General features: G+C 43.8%; 1 long non-coding RNA gene across 1 annotated transcript; it reads right to left on the minus strand.

Annotated features, from left to right (window-relative positions):
* Positions 1-12,184: 12,184 nt before the first annotated feature.
* On the minus strand, positions 12,185-18,212 carry LOC111590833 (uncharacterized). The gene is made up of 2 exons (XR_002749965.1): positions 13,736-18,212; positions 12,185-12,463 (listed from the first exon to the last, which is right to left on the minus strand). It is a non-coding gene; the product is annotated as an uncharacterized lncRNA (long non-coding RNA).
* Between the last annotated feature and the right edge of the window lie 548 nt (positions 18,213-18,760).

Raw genomic sequence — 18,760 nt, forward strand, 5'->3', positions numbered from 1 at the left:
ATGAGTGTGATTGTGCACCAACACTACACTAGAACTCTCTTGGTCAAACTACTCATCGACAACCCCTCTTTATAGTACGGCTAAAAGAGAATAAAAGACCTAACTAAATCGCGAGTGTCCACATCTCCTTGACACTCGGACTCCGTAGACCTTCACCTTTTGTTCCGTCGTTTTAGCCGTCGCTTCGAGTTCTTATCTCCGGGATTGCTTTCACATTGTAGTGCTTTTACCTGTCATGTGACCTAACTTACCACTTGTCTCTGCAAAACACACGTTAGTCACATATAATATTACGTTGTCATTAATCACTAAAACCAACCAGGGGCCTAGATGCTTTCAATCTCCCCCTTTTTGGTGATTGATGACAACCCTACAAGTTTTGTGAGAGTAGTTTGTTTTGAAGATTCTGTCAATTGAAAAAATGGTTAGTTATACTCAGTAATTTTTGACAGAAAGAATGTGTACCATAATAATAAGAGTGAGCGCATACACATCATAAGATTCTTGTTCATATAAAAGAAAAAGTAAATTAATGAAACAAGAACTAGAAGACTGGAGATATGATATAAGGTGAAAACGTAATACACACAGTCAACCAAAAGCAACGAGAGTATATGACGAGTTTGTGAGCCAAAAACATAAAGCTAGTACAGAGAGTAGCAGGCACAAATATTACATCAAAAGGACACTGACTCTCTACTAACTCTCTGACTCCCCCTAGCTCTCACAACTCATATCTCTCCCCCTTTGGCGTCAAACACCAAAAGGGACCTAAACACCTGATGCAGGAGGAGGCGACGGGGGCGCATCCGGTCGAGGTCGAGGTAGCAGAGCAAACGCCGACGGAGGGTCAGAGTCAGGCTCGGATCCAGGATCTGCGGTAGAAGCTGGAGCTGGTACTGACTCGGACGCAGGCAGCGCTGCAGGAGCTACCGGAGCAGATGCAGTCACAGATACTGCCACAGCGGTAGTGGTAACAGCAGATGCTGGTGGCACTGGCGGCTGCGGGCAGACAGAGCTGAGAACTGGAGAAGTGAACGCCAAGGTGACCGGCCGGAGCGGAGAGGTAACAGCAGGGGGTGCAGACAAGATCGAAGGCACTACTGGAGCGTGAAGCGAAGAAGGCGGAGCAGACTGAACTGGAGACGCTGAGATACCAGAATGCTGAAGCATGAGGGCCATGAATGCCCTATTCTCTGCCCTATCCTGAATAAGCTGCTGCTGAAGTGAATCCTGCCTGTCCTGCATAGTCTGAAACATTGAGAGCATCCTCTCGGACATACGGGCCTGCTCGGCTGCCAGCTGAGCCTGCTGCTGAGTGAGAGTCTGAAGAATCGAAGCTAGAGCAGGGTCCATAGCCTGAGTGGTAGCAGGGGCAGCACTAGAGCTCCCAGCCTCATGATCATGAGAGCGTGGAGGCATAGGAGGCGGAGGTGGAGGAGGAATCCCAAAATCATCATCATCATCATCATCATCTGCTGCACCCTGGGTGTCAAACTGTCGAAGTGCGGCATCCTCGGCCTGAGTGTCAAACACAGGAGCATAAGCTGGCACTGGAATCTCTGGAGCAGGACGGTAAGATCCAAACACAAGGCGAGAGGCCTCAAGGGTGCTCTGAAAGCGAGGTGGCTGGATCAGCTGCGCAAATATGTGGCATAAGTAGTGAGCATAGGGCAGCTGTCGTCGAGCACGAATCCCATCCAGAACAGTGTCCTCAATCTCACAGATCAGAAAGTCCACAACATCAAACTCAGAGTGGGATACCAGGGCACCAAGGAGCCATAGCTGAATATGAGTAGTGGCCTCCCTGTATCCCATCCTAGGCAGGAGTGTCCGTCTGACGAGCTCATATAAGTACTTCGCTGCCGGAGTGAAGTCTGCTGGAGAACGTCGCGACCCATCTGAAAAAGGCGGGCGGAACAGAGCCGCGACGTGAGCTGTCCCTGGAGCCACACCGCCGTGAGGGCGACGTGGAGGATCTGAAGTGCCGTAACAGAGACTGTGGAGGCGAGTCGACGAATCAGGGAATCCAAAAAGCTGTCTGATCTGACTGGCAGTGATCGTGACATCCTCGCGCTCAAAACGGAACCTCATCCACTGATGATCCGGGTCAATCCAAACAGAGGCATAGAAGACGCGGACCCACTCCTCAACATATCTGCCGCTGATAGTCAGAAAGGATAGAAGGCCTGGCAAATATGTGAGATGCGCCTCAGACTCAGCACCGGCTGCTAGCAAGAAGGCTGGAAGATCCAAGAGGCGGTGAACTCGTAGCGCAATCTGAGCTGACATCTGAGCCCTGAAGAAAGACTCCTGAATCCGAGTGCTGAAAAGAACTCCTGCTGCTGGGTCTCTCTGAGCTGGCAGCCAAGACTCCACGGGTACGTACCTGAACCGACGTACCCGGGCTGCAGTAGCACGCTGAAGATCAAATAGACGAGGATCCGAAACCAGTGGACGGACCTCAGTCTCGTCACGCTCCCGGAAGCGAGGAGGGGGAACAGGTGGAGCAGAAGCGGGAGCGGGGGCAGGGGAAGCAGTGGAAGCTGGCGTGGTGCTGGTAGTGGGTATGGCGGTGGAGGTGGATGGAGCAATAGGAGTGACTGGGGCAGGAAGAGTGGGTGGTGGAGTGGCAGCGGAGGTGTGAGTGGATGAGCGAGACCGGGAGGCGACACGACGAGCACGGAAAGCAATCTGATCTGAAGGAACATCCGGCTGATCTCCAAGTGCTGCCTGTGCAGCGGCTGCTGCAGCTGCTGCTGCGGCACGAGCCTCTCTGTCCGACCGCCGCTTCTTGCGGCCTTCCTGCTGCTCCAAAAAGACAGTCTTCCCCTTCACCTGCCTGAAGGGGCGACGAGGGTCCTCGTCATCGCCACCCCCTGACGCCGACGCATTCTTCGTGCGCGGCATCCTGAACTAAAGTCTGCAAATGAGATAGAGAGACTAAGCACAGAGCAAATAGTGACTGATAGAATTATCAAAGAGTGAGATGTCTACCTGGAAAGCGCACACTGGAGGTGACGATCCAGGCAGAACGGAAGACGGCACACACAAAGTCACTGAAATGACAGAAGAGGTGAGCACGTATTAGTCACATAGTCATAAGCATATGAAATGTGAACAAATACATACACAAAGAGATATGGCACGAGACAGGACGATTGATAAGTCAAAAGCCGTGAAAACGACGTTTGACGGACAAATAGAGACATAGGATGATTGGAATGCAAATTGAGGCACAAAACGATATGGGATTGAGCCGATACTCCACGAATAGGTTTATATAGGTCAATATGAGTGAAGTGTGTGCTTGGTTTGAATTTAGGCGAAGAAATAGGGTTTTGGGCACTCGGCTCGGAAACGATCGTGCAAAACGAGAATTTTGGTTAAATTTAAGCCTGGGATCTCGGATTGGCGTGAAATTTGGCATGTAGGTTACTGGAAGTGTGGTGAAGGTGCCTGAAAAATTTGGGTTCAATTGGAGCAAGTTTGGCTGGTTTGGGCATTTCACCGAGCACTTGGTGTGCGGGGATCTAGGGTTTTAGGAATATGGCCATTTGAGGTGGGAATGCCCTCCCGAAGGAGCTAAAGGTTTGCAGGGATACACAATGGAGGTACATGAACACATTTCAACAATTGGATTCACAGGAATTTGAAGATTTGCAAAAGGTGGGAGAAAGGGTAGAGAGGGGGTAGACTTTTCACAGAGGACTGAGAGGAAGAAGAACAGGAGATGGGAGAGAGACTTGCTCACCGAGGGAGGGATGGAGAGAGGCGAGGTCGCCGGCGATGATGGCCGGAGATGGTGGCCGCCGGAGAGGTCGCCGGGAGGAGGAAAACGCCAGACGCAGAGGCTGGGCGGCTGGGGGAAAAGAACAACCAGAGGGCCTCTGGCTCGGCTCGGGCTGGAGGCTGTTTTTTAAAACGCGAGATGGGCACACCGGACAGTCTACAGTGGCTGTCCGGTGCACACCGGACAGCGCACAGTAGATGTCCGGTGAACCACCGGACAGCGCACAGGAAAAGAGGAACTTCGCGCGCGGCTGCCGGTGCACCGGACATTGCACAGTGCAGTGTCCGGTGCACACCGGACTGTCCGGTGAGCCCAGACAGAGGAGAGTTTGGAAAATTTTGAATTTTTCTATCTAACTCCTAACCAAACCAAATCCCAACTTATAATCACACAAAAGAACACTTGTTGGGACAGGTATTGGCACCCTCATATACTTTTCAAAATATTTTGCCATAGGCTAGATAATTTTTAGAGAAAATAGGCAAATGGTGAAATTTGCATTTTGGTTTGCACTAGGGGTTTTTCATGAGTGATTTGAGTTTTGAATACTCCCCCTAAGTGCAGTACCTCATGCATATTTCAAGAATCAATAATTGCTTGAAAGTAAGAATTTAAGTGCTAAAAGCTTAAAACTAAGACTTGTCAAGTTTGACCCGAGTTAAGCTTTTTCACTCGCTTTATTGGCGGTTATCTCAACTAGGTTAGACAAGCCCTAGATGCAATACAAGGAATTTAAATATGCAATGCAAGTGACAACACCATTTGACATTTCACATAAAATTTCTGAGATCAAGGATATTTAGTTCATTCCTCAACATGCAAAAGCGGGTCTTATCAAGTGGCTTAGTGAAAATATCCGCTAATTGATCTTCCGACCTCACTCCTTCTAAAATAATATCTCCTTTAGCAACATGATCTCTAAGGAAGTGATGACGGATATCAATGTGCTTGGTGCGAGAGTGTTGTACAGGATTATTAGCAATTTTAACAGCACTCTCATTATCACACAACAAAGGTACTTTTTCTAGAACTACACCATAGTCTAGAAGAGTTTGTTTCATATATAAAATCTGTGTGCAACAAGCACCTGCGGCAATGTATTCCGCTTCGGCAGTTGACAAGGCAACACTATTTTGCTTTTTGGATGTCCATGAAACTAGTGATCTGCCAAGCAGATGGCATCCCCCAGAAGTACTTTTCCTATCAATTTTGCAACCGGCATAATCCGAATCGGAATAGCCAATTAAATCAAAAGTAGCTCCTTTGGGATACCACAGACCAACGCTTGTGGTGTGCTTGAGATACCTAAGAATTCTCTTAACAGCGCGAAGATGAGCTTTCTTAGGATTAGATTGAAATCTAGCACACATGCAGACACTAAACATGATATCGGGCCTAGATGCGGTAAGGTATAATAAACTACCAATCATAGAACGGTAGAGGGTTTGATTAACCGGGTTACCTCCCTCATCTAAGTCGAGATGTCCATTTGTAGGCATGGGGGTCTTGATTGGTTTGCACTTCTCCATGTTGAATCTTTTCAACAAGTCTTTGGTATACTTCTCTTGAGAGAGAAAGTTACCATCTTTCATTTGCTTGACTTGAAAGCCGAGGAAGTATGTTAGCTCACCAATCATTGACATCTCGAACTCCTTCGACATCAATTCACCAAATTCCTTGCAATGACAGTCATTTGTCGAGCCAAAGATTATATCATCAACATATACTTGACAAATGAAAATATCACCGTTATGTTTCTTGGTGAAGAGAGTTGTGTCGACGGTCCCGATTTTGAAGCCCTTTTCGATGAGGAAGTCGCGAAGACGCTCATACCAAGCCCTTGGAGCTTGCTTTAGCCCATATAGCGCCTTGGACAACCTGTAAGCATGGTTAGGATATCTAGGGTCTTCAAATCCAGGCGGTTGCTCAACATATACAAGTTCATTTATGAAGCCATTTAAAAATGCACTTTTTACATCCATTTGATAAAGTTTTATATCATAGCATGATGCATATGCAAGCAGGATACGGATGGCTTCCAGTCGAGCAACCGGTGCAAAGGTCTCTCCAAAATCTAAGCCTTCAACTTGAGAGAATCCTTTTGCAACAAGTCTTGCCTTGTTTCTTACAATCACACCTTGATCATCCTGTTTGTTTCTGAACACCCACTTTGTTCCAATGATTCTTGCATCTTGTGGGGGCTTCTCTAGGGTCCAAACTTCGTTACGGGTGAAGTTGTTAAGTTCTTCATGCATGGCATTCACCCAGTCCGGATCCTGTAGCGCCTCATCTATACAAGTAGGCTCAACACAAGAAACAAAGGAGTGATGTTCAATAAAATTAGCATGTTTATGTGATCGAGTAATAACCCCTTGTGAAGGACTCCCGATGATTTGGTTTTGAGGATGAGCTTGAAGTAGTGATGAGTTTCTCCTGTCAACCACTTGGGAAGAAGATCCTGGAGCATCAACATCTTCGGCTTGTACCCTTGCTTGTTCATGAGAGACAAATGTATCTTCATTTGCATGCCTCTCATCTTTTTCATCATCTTGTGGTACATTTGATGAAGAAGGCCTGTCAATGATTTGCACCTCTTCTTCATCTTCTTTTGGTTTGATAGCTCCAATAGGCATGTTCTTCATTGCTTCCCTAAGTGGCTCATCACCTACATCATCAAGATTTTCAAGTGCTCCTTGGGAGCCATTAGTCTCATCAAATTCCACATCATATGTTTCTTCTACCACGCCAGTGGCCTGGTTGAATACTCGATATGCTTTGGACTTTAATGAATAACCCAAAAGAAAACCAATATCACAACGTCTTTGAAACTTCCCTAGATGATGGCGTTTTTTGTAGATGTAGCATTTGCACCCAAACACCCGGAAGAAAGAGACGTCTGGCTTTTTCCCATTTAGCAGTTCATAAGGAGTCTTTGCAAGTAGCCGGTGAGGAAATAGCCTGTTTGATGCATAGCAAGCAGTGTTGACAGCTTCGGCCCAAAACCTCTCCGGTGTGTTATACTCATCAATCATTGTTCTTGCAAGAGTGATCAAGGTCCTATTTTTCCTTTCAACAACTCCATTTTGTTGAGGTGTATATGTGGCAGATACTTCATGCTTGATCCCAATTTCATCACAGTACTCATGAATGTTGGTGTTGTCAAATTCTTTGCCATTGTCACTTCTAATCTTCTTAATCTTGCAATCAAATTCATTTTGAGCTTTCTTGGCAAACTTCTTGAATATAGATGCAACTTCAGATTTGTCATGGAGAAAGAACACCCAAGTGTATCTTGAGAAATCATCAACAATCACTAAACAGTAGAGGTTGCCACCGGTACTGACATAATTTGTAGGTCCAAATAAATCCATATGAAGTAGTTCCAGTGGCCTTGATGTTGACATGAAAGCTTTAGTGGGATGTGTATTAGCAACCTGCTTTCCAGCTTGACATGCACTGCATGGCTTGTCCTTTTCAAATACCACATCCTTTAATCCTCTAACCATATCTTTCTTTAATACCTTCTTGAGTGTGCTCATCCCAACATGTGCAAGCCTCCTATGCCAAAGCCATCCAAGAGAAGCTTTGGTGAAGAGGCAAGTTCTTAAGTCTGCATCTTCTGAAGTGAAATCCACTAAGTAGAGGTTGTTGTATCTAAATCCCTTGAATACCATTGATTCATCATCCATTTTTGTTACAATAACCTCTGATGGAGTGAATAAGCATTGAAGTCCAAGATCACAGAGTTGTCCCACTGATAATAAATTGAAGCTCAAAGGTGCAACTAAGAGAACATTTGATATTGATAAGTCATTTGAGATTGCCACCTTGCCAAGTCCTTGTACTTTTCCTTTTGAGTTGTCTCCAAATGTGATTTTATCTTGACCATCAACATTCTCATCTAATGAGGTGAACATCCGTGGGTTGCCTGTCATATGTTGTGTGCATCCACTGTCAATAACCCAATGGCTCCCACCGGTCTTGTAGTTCACCTACATTCACAGACAATTCAAGCTTGAGTTTTGAGAGCCCTATATTGCATAGGACCAGTGACTCTCTCAATTAAGGACTTTGCCACCCAGATTTGTCTAGGTCTACTCTTATTTGGTGGACCTAGGAATGTAACCTTAATCTTTCCATTTGCAACCTTTCTTAGAACATAGTGAGCATTGAAAGCAAATGGTCTTGAGTGCTTAGGCAAGGGAGTTGGTGGTTTAGCTTTGCAGTTGTGGGCAAAATGACCTTCATTTCCACACTTAAAGCATTTGATAGGCTTGTGAGTCTGCATTGGCTTGTATTGAGTGATAGCTTTCTTTTGCACAAAAGCATTGTATCCAATACCACTCTTGTTATTTTTCATAACAGTGTTCATAAGCAGCTCATTTTGGAGGTATTGACCCTTGTTGAACTTTTGCACACTTGTTGCAAGGTGTTCATTTTCACTTTTTAATTTCTTGACCTCATTCTTAAGCCTTTGATTATCCACTGCCAACTCATTGTTGAAATCATTGTTCTCAATAGCAACTTTTCCTCTAGTAGTTGCATCAGTCAAATAATTCTTCAATTTTTGGTTGTCTAAAGTCAGGACTTCAACTTTTTCAGTCAATTCAGCATGTAGACTAGTTTGCTCTTCTTGAACCAAATCATCACATGAGGTTGCTACATCAAGCTTAACAACAGGGTTAATAGCCTCATGTGTTTTGTAAGATAAAAGTTCATTTTCAACAAGAAGATTGTCATGATCAAATTTAATTTGAGTATAGTCTTCCTTGATCTTAACTAGTCTATTTTGCAACTCCCTATTAGCTTCATTTAATTTGTCATATTTCTCCTTAGCATCTTTTAGGGAGTTTGTGAGCTCTTTTATAGTTGATGACATAGTTTTATTTTCTTCTTTTATTTCATCACTAGCCTTCATAACTATGTCATACTTGGCATTTAAAGATTCATTTTCATTTTTCAACCTGTCACATTTAGCTTTTGACTTTCTAATGATTTGAGTATATTCTTTAAGTAAGTCAGCTAACTCATCATATGAAGGTGAAGCAAATTCTTCATCACTATCACTATCACTAGCATCATCAATATTAATATCATTTTGTACCTTTCGTTCACCCCTAGCCATAAGGCACAGGTGAGAAGTGGATGATGGCGATGGTGGTGGTGAAGAGAAGTCCCCGGCGATGGCCGCAACTTTTTCATCATCCTCTTCTTCACTTGAAGAAGATCCACTTGATGACTCGACGTCGGTGAGCCAGTCGCCAACAATATAAGCCTTTCCATTCTTCTTTTTGTGGAACCTCTTTTGCTTCCCATCCCTTCTTTTGAAGAATTTCTTTTCTTTCTTTTCATCATCGCTGTCATCTTCCTTCTTGCCCTTAAACTTGTTCTTCTTGGGCTTGTTGCATTGATGAGCAAGATGACCAAGCTCACCACAGTTGTAGCAGTCCATCTCAGAAATGGGCTTTCTTTTGTTGGAAAAGAACTTCTTCTTTCTTGAATCAAATTTTATGCCTTCTCTATTTAGCTTCTTCAACATCTTGGTGGTCTTCCTTACCATCAAGGCAATATTTGCATCAAGGTCATCATCACTTGAGGATTCTTCCTCAACTTGCATTTTCGCTTTTCCCTTTCTTTCATGATTTGCTTTGAGAGCCAAATCCTTTCTTTTGGAAGATGATTCTTCTTTGTCGTTGATGTGCATGTACATTTCATGAGCATTGATCTTTCCCAAAATTTGTGTAGGTGTGGTAACCGAAAGATCCATTTGATGTAGCACAGTGACAATGTGTCCATATTTGTCTATTGGGAGGACACTGAGAATCTTCCTCACAACATCCGGTTGTGAGATTTGAGTAAGCCCCAATCCATTGACTTCCTCTACAAGAATATTAAGTCGTGAGTACATAGCGTTTGCATTTTCATTAGCAAGCATTTCAAAAGAATTTAACTTTCGCATAGCTATGTGATATCTTTCCTCACGTTCACTTCTAGTTCCTTCGTGTAGAGCACAAATGTCCATCCACAAATCATGAGCATTTTTATGATTCCTAACTCTATTGAACACATCTTTGCAAAGGCCTCTAAAAAGGGTGTTTTTGGCCTTCGCATTCCATTTCTCATAATTGAACTCATCACCTACAAGATTTGTGGGATCTCTAGGTTGGGGAAGCCCTTGTGTGGCGGCTTTATAGACACCAATGTCTATAGCCTCTAAGTATGCTTCCATACGAATTTTCCAATAAGGAAAATCGTCACCATCAAAAACGGGAGGAGGTCCATCCCCACCGGACATCGTAACTCTAGCGGTTAAGCTAATTTATGAGCAACAAGGTTCTGATACCAATTGAAAGGATCACGATGCCCAAGAGGGGGGGTGAATTGGGCTTTTCTAAAAATCAACACTAATTAAAACCTAAGCAAGAGCTAAACAAGAGCCCAACTTCACCCCAACAACTAGCACTAAGAAAATAATACTAGAAATGTAACAAGGCTAAAACAGTGCTTCAAATACTTGCTAAACAAATACACAAAGTAAATAGCTTGAATTAAGTGCGGAATGTAAAACAAAGTTTAGAAGACTCCTCCAATTTTTCCCGAGGTATCGAAGAGTCGGCACTCTCCACTAGTCCTCGTTGGAGCACCCGCGCAAGGGTATCGCTCCCCCTTGGTCCTCGCAAGAACCAAGTGCTCACTACGAGATGATCCTTTGCCACTCCGGCGCGGTGGATCCCTCGAGACCGCTTACAAACTTGAGTCGGGTCACCAACAAGATCTTCACGGTGATCACCGAGCTCCCAACGCCACCAAGCCGTCTAGGTGATGCCGATCACCAAGAGTAACAAGCCATAGACTTTCGCTTGACCAAGAGAAGCCTAATGCAAGTGGTGTGTGCTCTAGGTGGCTCTCACTAGCGCTAATGAGGAACAAGCGCGGATTATGATTCTCTAATCTCCTCACTAGGCTTTTGGTGCTTGCAATGCTCTACCAAAGTGCTGGAATAAATGTGGAGTGCAAGCCATTGAATATGGTGGGTGGAAGGGGTATAAATAGCCCTCACCCACCAACTAGCCGTTACAGGAAACTTGCTGCGCGATGGCGCACCGGACAGTCCGGTGCGCCACCGGTGCGCCAACGGTGCGCCACCGGTGCGCCAACGGTCACTTCCAACGGCTAGTTCTGACACAGAGCCGTTGGACTCATGGCGCACCGGACAGTGAACAGTCCACTGTCCGGTGCACACCGGACAGTCCGGTGCGATGTCCGGTGTGCCACTAAAATTCATCTCCGAAGGCAGCGCTCTCGGGTTTCTGCGACTGGGAAGGCTCTGCTGTGAACCAGCCTGGTCCCACCTGGCAGAGGGTGCACCGGACAGTCCGGTGCACACCGGACAGTCCGGTGCCCCAAAGCCAGAAACCCTAAGTCTTGTTTTTCAGCTGATTTTCAAATCGGTTTTCGCTCTAACTTGTATGTGAGTTCTAGAGTGACACCTAGCACTGTGTATGAGTGTGATTGTGCACCAACACTACACTAGAACTCTCTTGGTCAAACTACTCATCGACAACCCCTCTTTATAGTACGGCTAAAAGAGAATAAAAGACCTAACTAAATCGCGAGTGTCCACATCTCCTTGACACTCGGACTCCGTAGACCTTCACCTTTTGTTCCGTCGTTTTAGCCGTCGCTTCGAGTTCTTATCTCCGGGATTGCTTTCACATTGTAGTGCTTTTACCTGTCATGTGACCTAACTTACCACTTGTCTCTGCAAAACACACGTTAGTCACATATAATATTACGTTGTCATTAATCACTAAAACCAACCAGGGGCCTAGATGCTTTCACTAGCCTATAGAGAGAACTTAGTCCTTGAATGGGGTAAAGGAGAACGACACCCTTGCGTTGGAGTTGTTTCTCCAACAAGGACTAGTGAAGAGTCCTGGCTCTTTGATACCTCATAAAAAATCGAGGCATTTCTAATCCTTACTTTATTTCGAGCATTTACTTTTGAGTAATTTCATTCAAGTATTTGAGTTGCTACCGAAAGCATCACGATGCCCAAGAGAGGAAGGAATTTGGATTCTAAATTTTGTTGCAATAATTAATTTCTAATCTTAAGCCCAACTTGACCCTAGTACCTAATGTGTTTATAAAGAGATAGACACACTAAAAACAAACCCTATGCTACCATGGCAAATATAAATGTTGAAAGTAAATTCCTCAAAATTAATTGTGAAAGGTAAAGCAAGGGTTAAGATTGTGACAGCCCTCCCAAGTTATCAGACCCACATGCACCAATCCTTGCCTTAATGGCCTCAGATGGTTGTGCACGTGTACCGGGTAACTTAACAAGGCTATCGAGTTCTCCAACTGGAACTCATCATCCCAAGGATCTCCCACATAACAGGTATATTACAGTAATCACATTTGATACACACACATTGGAGATAGAGCGGAAGACTTTTACAAAGTACACTTTACATTCCAGAACTCAAGTTTTACATGGTAGAAAGAGATGTATTTATTACAAGTCCCGATAGTACTTGAAGGGCATAACTTAACTACAATAATTGGAAGGGTGAAGCCTTTCCATAAGAGATATATAAAAACCTTCTAAGCTTCAAGTCCTCCACATGAAGTAACTAACCCAAAGATAAGGGAATAAAACTTCTCCTACAAAAACAACAAGGGATAAAACCCTGAGTACGCAATTACTCAGCAAGACTTACCCGACTAAAGAAAAGACTCTCAAGGGTATGCTGGCTTTTGGGAATCAAGGTAAAGCTCATCAAAGTTCAAGGACTCATTTTGCAGAAAAGCTTACTAGAAGTGGGTCCTTAAGCCAAGTTTTATTTCACAAGTTAGTTTATTACCTGAATCTTCTAGCCTGAATCTAGCATTTTCCTAATCTAGATCATTCACTTGACCTACACTAGGTTCCTTTTAAATCCAAATTTTTGTTTCGCTTGTTATCTACGATGAAGGGCAGCGATCCAGCCTTCATATCCGAGAAGTAACGACGATCCGAATCGATTAATACCCAGCTGGGGATCTCCAACCACACGACATATGCTTCCCTTAACCTTTTTTTTGCACATGTCTACCATTCCCACGGATCCTCCATCACATGAACAGGTCCGCGCCACCCGAGAGCACACCACCCCTTTTAGGCGGTCCTTTGCCAGGAGGGTACGTGCCACTCTCGCCATCTCTCCACTCCCAGTGCGCGATTGTCTTTTCACGTATGGAATAGCCGGGTTCAGGCTTACCCATGACGAGGTATGTGGCCAGATAAAAGGTCCTAGATCATCAGGCCAACAATCGGTACGGTCCTTAATCGACACAGACGGGCGACCTTTCCTGCTCAGCGTCTGGTCCCATTTTAAACTATTTCAAAATTTTGGCGCCTGGCAGAGGGGCCATGCCTGGATAATGAATTTATCAACGTCTTGATGCCTTCATTATCCCAAGCCCATTTTCTTTTTGTGAAAACATGAGTCATAGATCAAAAACATTTTTCTTAGTCTATCAGCATGACTAAGCATCTCTAGCTTTTATAAAACAGGTGACAAGGTATGGTAATCAATCTTTCAAGGATGGTAATGCATCAAGTGTTTAATCAATCAACTCCTATCACCTAATGCAGCATATAAGTGATAAAATTTTGTAAACACAAGGGAGGTGGCAAATGCACCGGGGCTTGCCTTATTGCAGGAGTAGATCCCAAAATTATTCTACTCTATAAGTAGTTAGATAAAACTCCACCACTGGATCAAGAGGCTCTGGAGTGAACTCCTTTTTCAGACACCGCTTCTTCTCTAGATGTTCTACAAGTCAATTGCAAATACATGGATGCTTATGTAAGGATATGAAATGCAAAGTCTCTAGACTCTCACAACTACGCATACATTCAAGCAAGCAACCATACCAGCGGCCACCGCTTACCACAGACGTTCACGCAGAACTGGGAGAACGACGATGCTGCAGTGAGGTTGCGAGAATGAGCGTGGGGTCGATGGCCGACGACCGATGGCAAGTGTGCAGCGACACACACCATGGGCTGGGAAGAACCGGAGATGACATGCGGCGAGCTCTGGCCAGTTGAACGACGCAAAGCATGTCAACTCGAATGCGAGTTCGGTGTCCAGTAAAGCTCATGGAGAAATTCACTAAAGGCCGAGAGATGGCAGGGAAATTATTGAACTGTAGAGCACAGCAATAGGAAAAAGGAAGGAGGAAGATTACTGCACTTTGGATTTTAAACTAGGAAGGAGAGGAGAATTGCACGCGCAGCCAGCCACACGTCCCAGCGAAAGCACACAGACAGCTGCGTGGCAGCTCTTGCATGTGGCACAGACAGGAAGTAGCTGCGTGGCAGCCCAGCTCGATGACCGTCGGCCACCACCAGGGGAAAACATCTAGAATAGGGGACAAACCTGGCTCCCTGCAACCAGTGCCACGTCCACTACGCGTGTCCGTTCAAGCCTCACAGTCCTGCAGAGCTCAACGCTCAAATTACAGGAGGCAAGCAAGCTAGCTCCTGCCGACATGCACATGGAGCACACAAGTTAGTGGATTAGCTGAACACTCTTCCAAACTGAAGCACGTTCAGCCCCACACCCAGCTAGTGGATTGGTTGAACTCTCTTCCAACTACCAGCTCTTCCCATCTCTAACCACAGCTTTAAATTACTGACACATGGGGAGCATAACTACAACGTGGAGAGCTCTCTGCTCCCAAAACTAAACCAAGTTTTCAGTCACCGAAACTGAATTCAGCACTAAACAACTAAATCCCCATCCTTAACCCCTTTGATCCTCACGATTCCATGTAATACATGTTGACCTTTGTTAACAAAATTTTCTCACAAAATATAGCTCTAAGAAAGTGCTGCAGCAACTCAAGGTCGAAAGCTCACAGATTACGAATTATTGTGCCTCAAAGTGGGGTGAAAATGTTGAATCATGGCTTTTACTAACTGAATAAGATTCAGCATTTTCCCAGACTGACAACTCGACTTGGAGCAGAATTTTCTCTCGATTTGAAGTAAAAACGGGAAAAATGTATATTAACAAAAACCGCTCTCCATCCTGCCCTCTAACAACTTGCTATAGCAACACATGGCTGAAAACACACTGATAGAAAGTTATAATGCCCCAAAGTTGTCCCAAACCAATTGAACTTTCTTGTTTCAGTTAGCTGAAATCCAAAACCTGACAGTGAATGTTTTGGGACAGTTTACTGCAAGCTCTGTGCAGGACCATGCCAATCTCATAATAAGAAATCTACTCACTAACCAAAGATCTTCAACATTGCTACAGGAGTCATGGCTCATACCCACATGGATTAGTCACAACAAGGATCTAAAACTGAGTAAGCACACTGAACTTGGTCTTTCAGTTGGCTGAAACCTGAGTTCGGACATTAAATCCCGACAGCCCCTCTTTGGACCAACATTTCTCCCAAATTTGTGTAGTATCAAGACAAACCTACTTAAGGAAATTTGTTCACCAAACCATCCCCTAACATTTTTCTATAGGGCATGCAGCTCGAAACACCATGGACAAGGCAAAGGAGAACTCCAAAGTCAGATGAAAAACAATGAATTTCAGCTTCAATAAACTGAACCTAGTGCTGAAACCCAAATGTTTGACACCACAGCTTCGAGCAAGCTTTTCTCCTAGTTCTATGCAAGGTCACGGCGATCCAACTTAATGAAAATTACTCCCCACACCACCCTCTAACAGTTTTATATAGAGAGTGCAGACTATAACTTCATGGATCAAAAGTTATAGTGCCCTGAAGTTAGGTAAAAACACTAGAATTCAGCTGCAGCTAACTAAACAAGAAACTGAACACACATGCCTGACAAAGAATGGTTGGGCATAGTTTACTCAATTTTTGTGCAGCACCAAACAAAACTTTCTTAAGAATATTTGATCACCATTATATGGTATTCAACTTTGCTGCAGAGATATACCCCAGAACTCCATGGATCAGGCACAAAGAAGCTCCAAAGTTGCACCAAAAACACTAAAATTCAGATTTAGTAAGTTGCACTAAGTCTGAAATCCAAATCTGTGAGCTCCACTTTGGACCAGTTTTACACCCAGTTTCATATGGTTTTAGGGATGGGTTGCCTAAGCAAATTTGTACCCCTAGTGTAGCTCTACAACTTTGTTACATTGTCCACCTTCAAACTGTTTATAGATCAAAAGTTGTAAAGCCACCAAAACAGCTAGTTGATATTATTTTCAGCAAACTTCAAATCTGAATCAAAACTGAATTTAGCATTTTACTCCAACTTTTTCTATAAAACTTGGAAATATCCACACATGAAAGTTGTTCAACTTTCCAAAACCTACAACTTTTATATATATACCTTTAGCAAATTCTCTCTAGATTTAAAATTCCACTTTTGGGCTTCTTTAAGGTTTCAATTGGGATTGCTTTTCTCCAACAATCTCACCACTTTGGGTTCATCACTTAAGAGTAGAGTTACTCCTTAACCTAAGATCCCACTTTGGTGTATATATCTCATGTCCAAAATGACACTGTTTAGAAGTGGTGCACTTAAACTTGATTGCAAACAGGGTTTTTAATCTTCCCTCGCTCCCAACAACACAACACATCACATTTGAGTTGAACTTTTAACCTAGTAAAATGCATTCTAGGGATATCAAGCAAAATGATGTGGATGCATATGATGTTATGCCAAAATTTTAGTTCTTGTAACACCAGGGGTGTTACATCCTTCCCCCCTAAAAAGGAATCTCGTCCCGAGATTTAAAATTCTAGGTCAAGTAATGGAAAAAGGAAATGCATCACTAGTTTATTTCCCCATTACTCTTAAAAGACGAGAGGCGTACCTCTTTTGGTTTATGTTAAGGACAAAACACACCAGACCTAGGTTTACAAGACACTAGAAACTCAGGAACATGCTTTTCTAGATTCTCCTCCAATTCTCATGTGGCTTGGTCTTCCGTGTGTTTTGGTTTCACCGTATCTTGTAAAACTCGATAACATTCTTCGAGTGGCCCTATCCTTTTGATCCAAAACCTTTATGGAATACTCGAGTAGGTTAAATCTGGTTGAATATTGACATTTGACATCTCAAGAACAAGTTCGGGGGCTCGAAGAAACTTCTTCAACTGATACACGTGGAATATGTTGGGCACTGCTGCAATATTTTCTGGCAGCTGCACCTTATAAGCCAGAGGTCCACCAAAATATTTGTTCCAAATATTGGTTCATCTTACTACTTCCAGGGTAATAGGAGTTCCGGACTGCAACTCGATCACAAATTCCACGACCCTTTCCGGAGGTAAACCAAGCAAAATCTTGGGGAACACCTCTAGAAACTTCTTAACATCGTGCATATTCTTTACTTCTTTCACTTAAACTCCTGATGTAGACAAACCTTATTATCTCCCAGAACAGCTTGACTAACCACCTTATTATAACCTTCAGTCGAACTGGTTGTCATCAGGAGCTAAAGTTTCACATTAAAACCACGTAGGAAGTATTACCCTTTTCCTCTCACTAGTATCCACAAAATCCAAAACATACTGGGATAGGCGAGTAAACCTCTCAAATAGTCCATTACACTCGCTTCTTCACCTTGCTTTAGATCCAAAAACGCTTTGAACTTTATTTGCATAGGGGCTTCTGGAACATGACGTGCCCGAAATACCTCACAGAACTCAACCCAAGAACTTAACGTCCTTCTGGCTGCAGCACAAGGTATTCTGCCCACCAACTAAACTTGGCTTCCAGTCTTCAAAAACAAGGAAAGGTAGCATAGAAAGGCAAAGACAGACAACATGAACAGGGTAGACGAAACACGTACTAAAGCTACTACATAGGGGGTTTAACTTAAAGTTATATGTCATGATGCATGCTCGTCCTATTCGTCCTCACAATCTTGCTAGCATATAGTGGCTTGCACGCTCTATGGCGGTGGCATACCTACTCACTCCGGAGTTAACTAGTCGTAATTTCCTAGAGTTTAGTCAGTGTACCTACAGAATATTCCATTACAGCCCAAATCCCATGATGCAATTCACACATTTGGTCACAATTTATACTCCATATATTTCTATATGGAGGCCAGCTCCTCATTAAGCGCCGAGCCACGCATAGGCGCCGCTGCCACACTTTTAACCACAGGGCAGCCCATTGTGGTAACTTACTTTCTTACCTGCGCGTAGGTGCGTCGTTACAAGTACGTTACACTTTTCAGTATTCCCATGTCTGTATACCCATACACATCCATGGGGTACTCAATTCCCAGAAAAATAATTGCTCCACAATGCAACCTTCATATATACATACGTAGAATATGTATATAGTCTAGTGCCACATTTAAGCACTCCCCTAGACCGACGGTTGTTCGGTCATGCTCTCACAACTCACCTTTACCTGAGCGTCGATCCATTCAAAACTGAATGGCACTAAAAGTAACATTACACATGTATGCATTACCCTTCCCAGGTTGTGGGTTAGTGGTTAGCATCTTAAACTAAGCCACCTGATAGTCCTTAGTTTTAACCACATATTATTTGCACTTCTACTATCAGGCCTTGATTATAGATTCTTAAGTTTATAAAAATCATTTTGAAGTTTATCAAAGGATTACTTTAATATCCATGCTAATGGGGGATCGCTCCGATACCACGCTGTGACAGCCCTCCCAAGTTATCAGACCCACATGCACCAATCCTTGCCTTAATGGCCTCAGATGGTTGTGCACGTGTACCGGGTAACTTAACAAGGCTATCGAGTTCGCCAACTGGAACTCATCATCCCAAGGATCTCCCACATAACAGGTATATTACAGTAATCACATTTGATACACACACATTGGAGATAGAGCGGAAGACTTTTACAAAGTACACTTTACATTCCAGAACTCAAGTTTTACATGGTAGAAAGAGATGTATTTATTACAAGTCCTGATAGTACTTGAAG

The sequence above is a fragment of the Zea mays genome, chromosome 2 (assembly GCF_902167145.1).
Source record: "Zea mays cultivar B73 chromosome 2, Zm-B73-REFERENCE-NAM-5.0, whole genome shotgun sequence".
Classification (NCBI taxonomy): Eukaryota; Viridiplantae; Streptophyta; class Magnoliopsida; order Poales; family Poaceae; genus Zea; species Zea mays.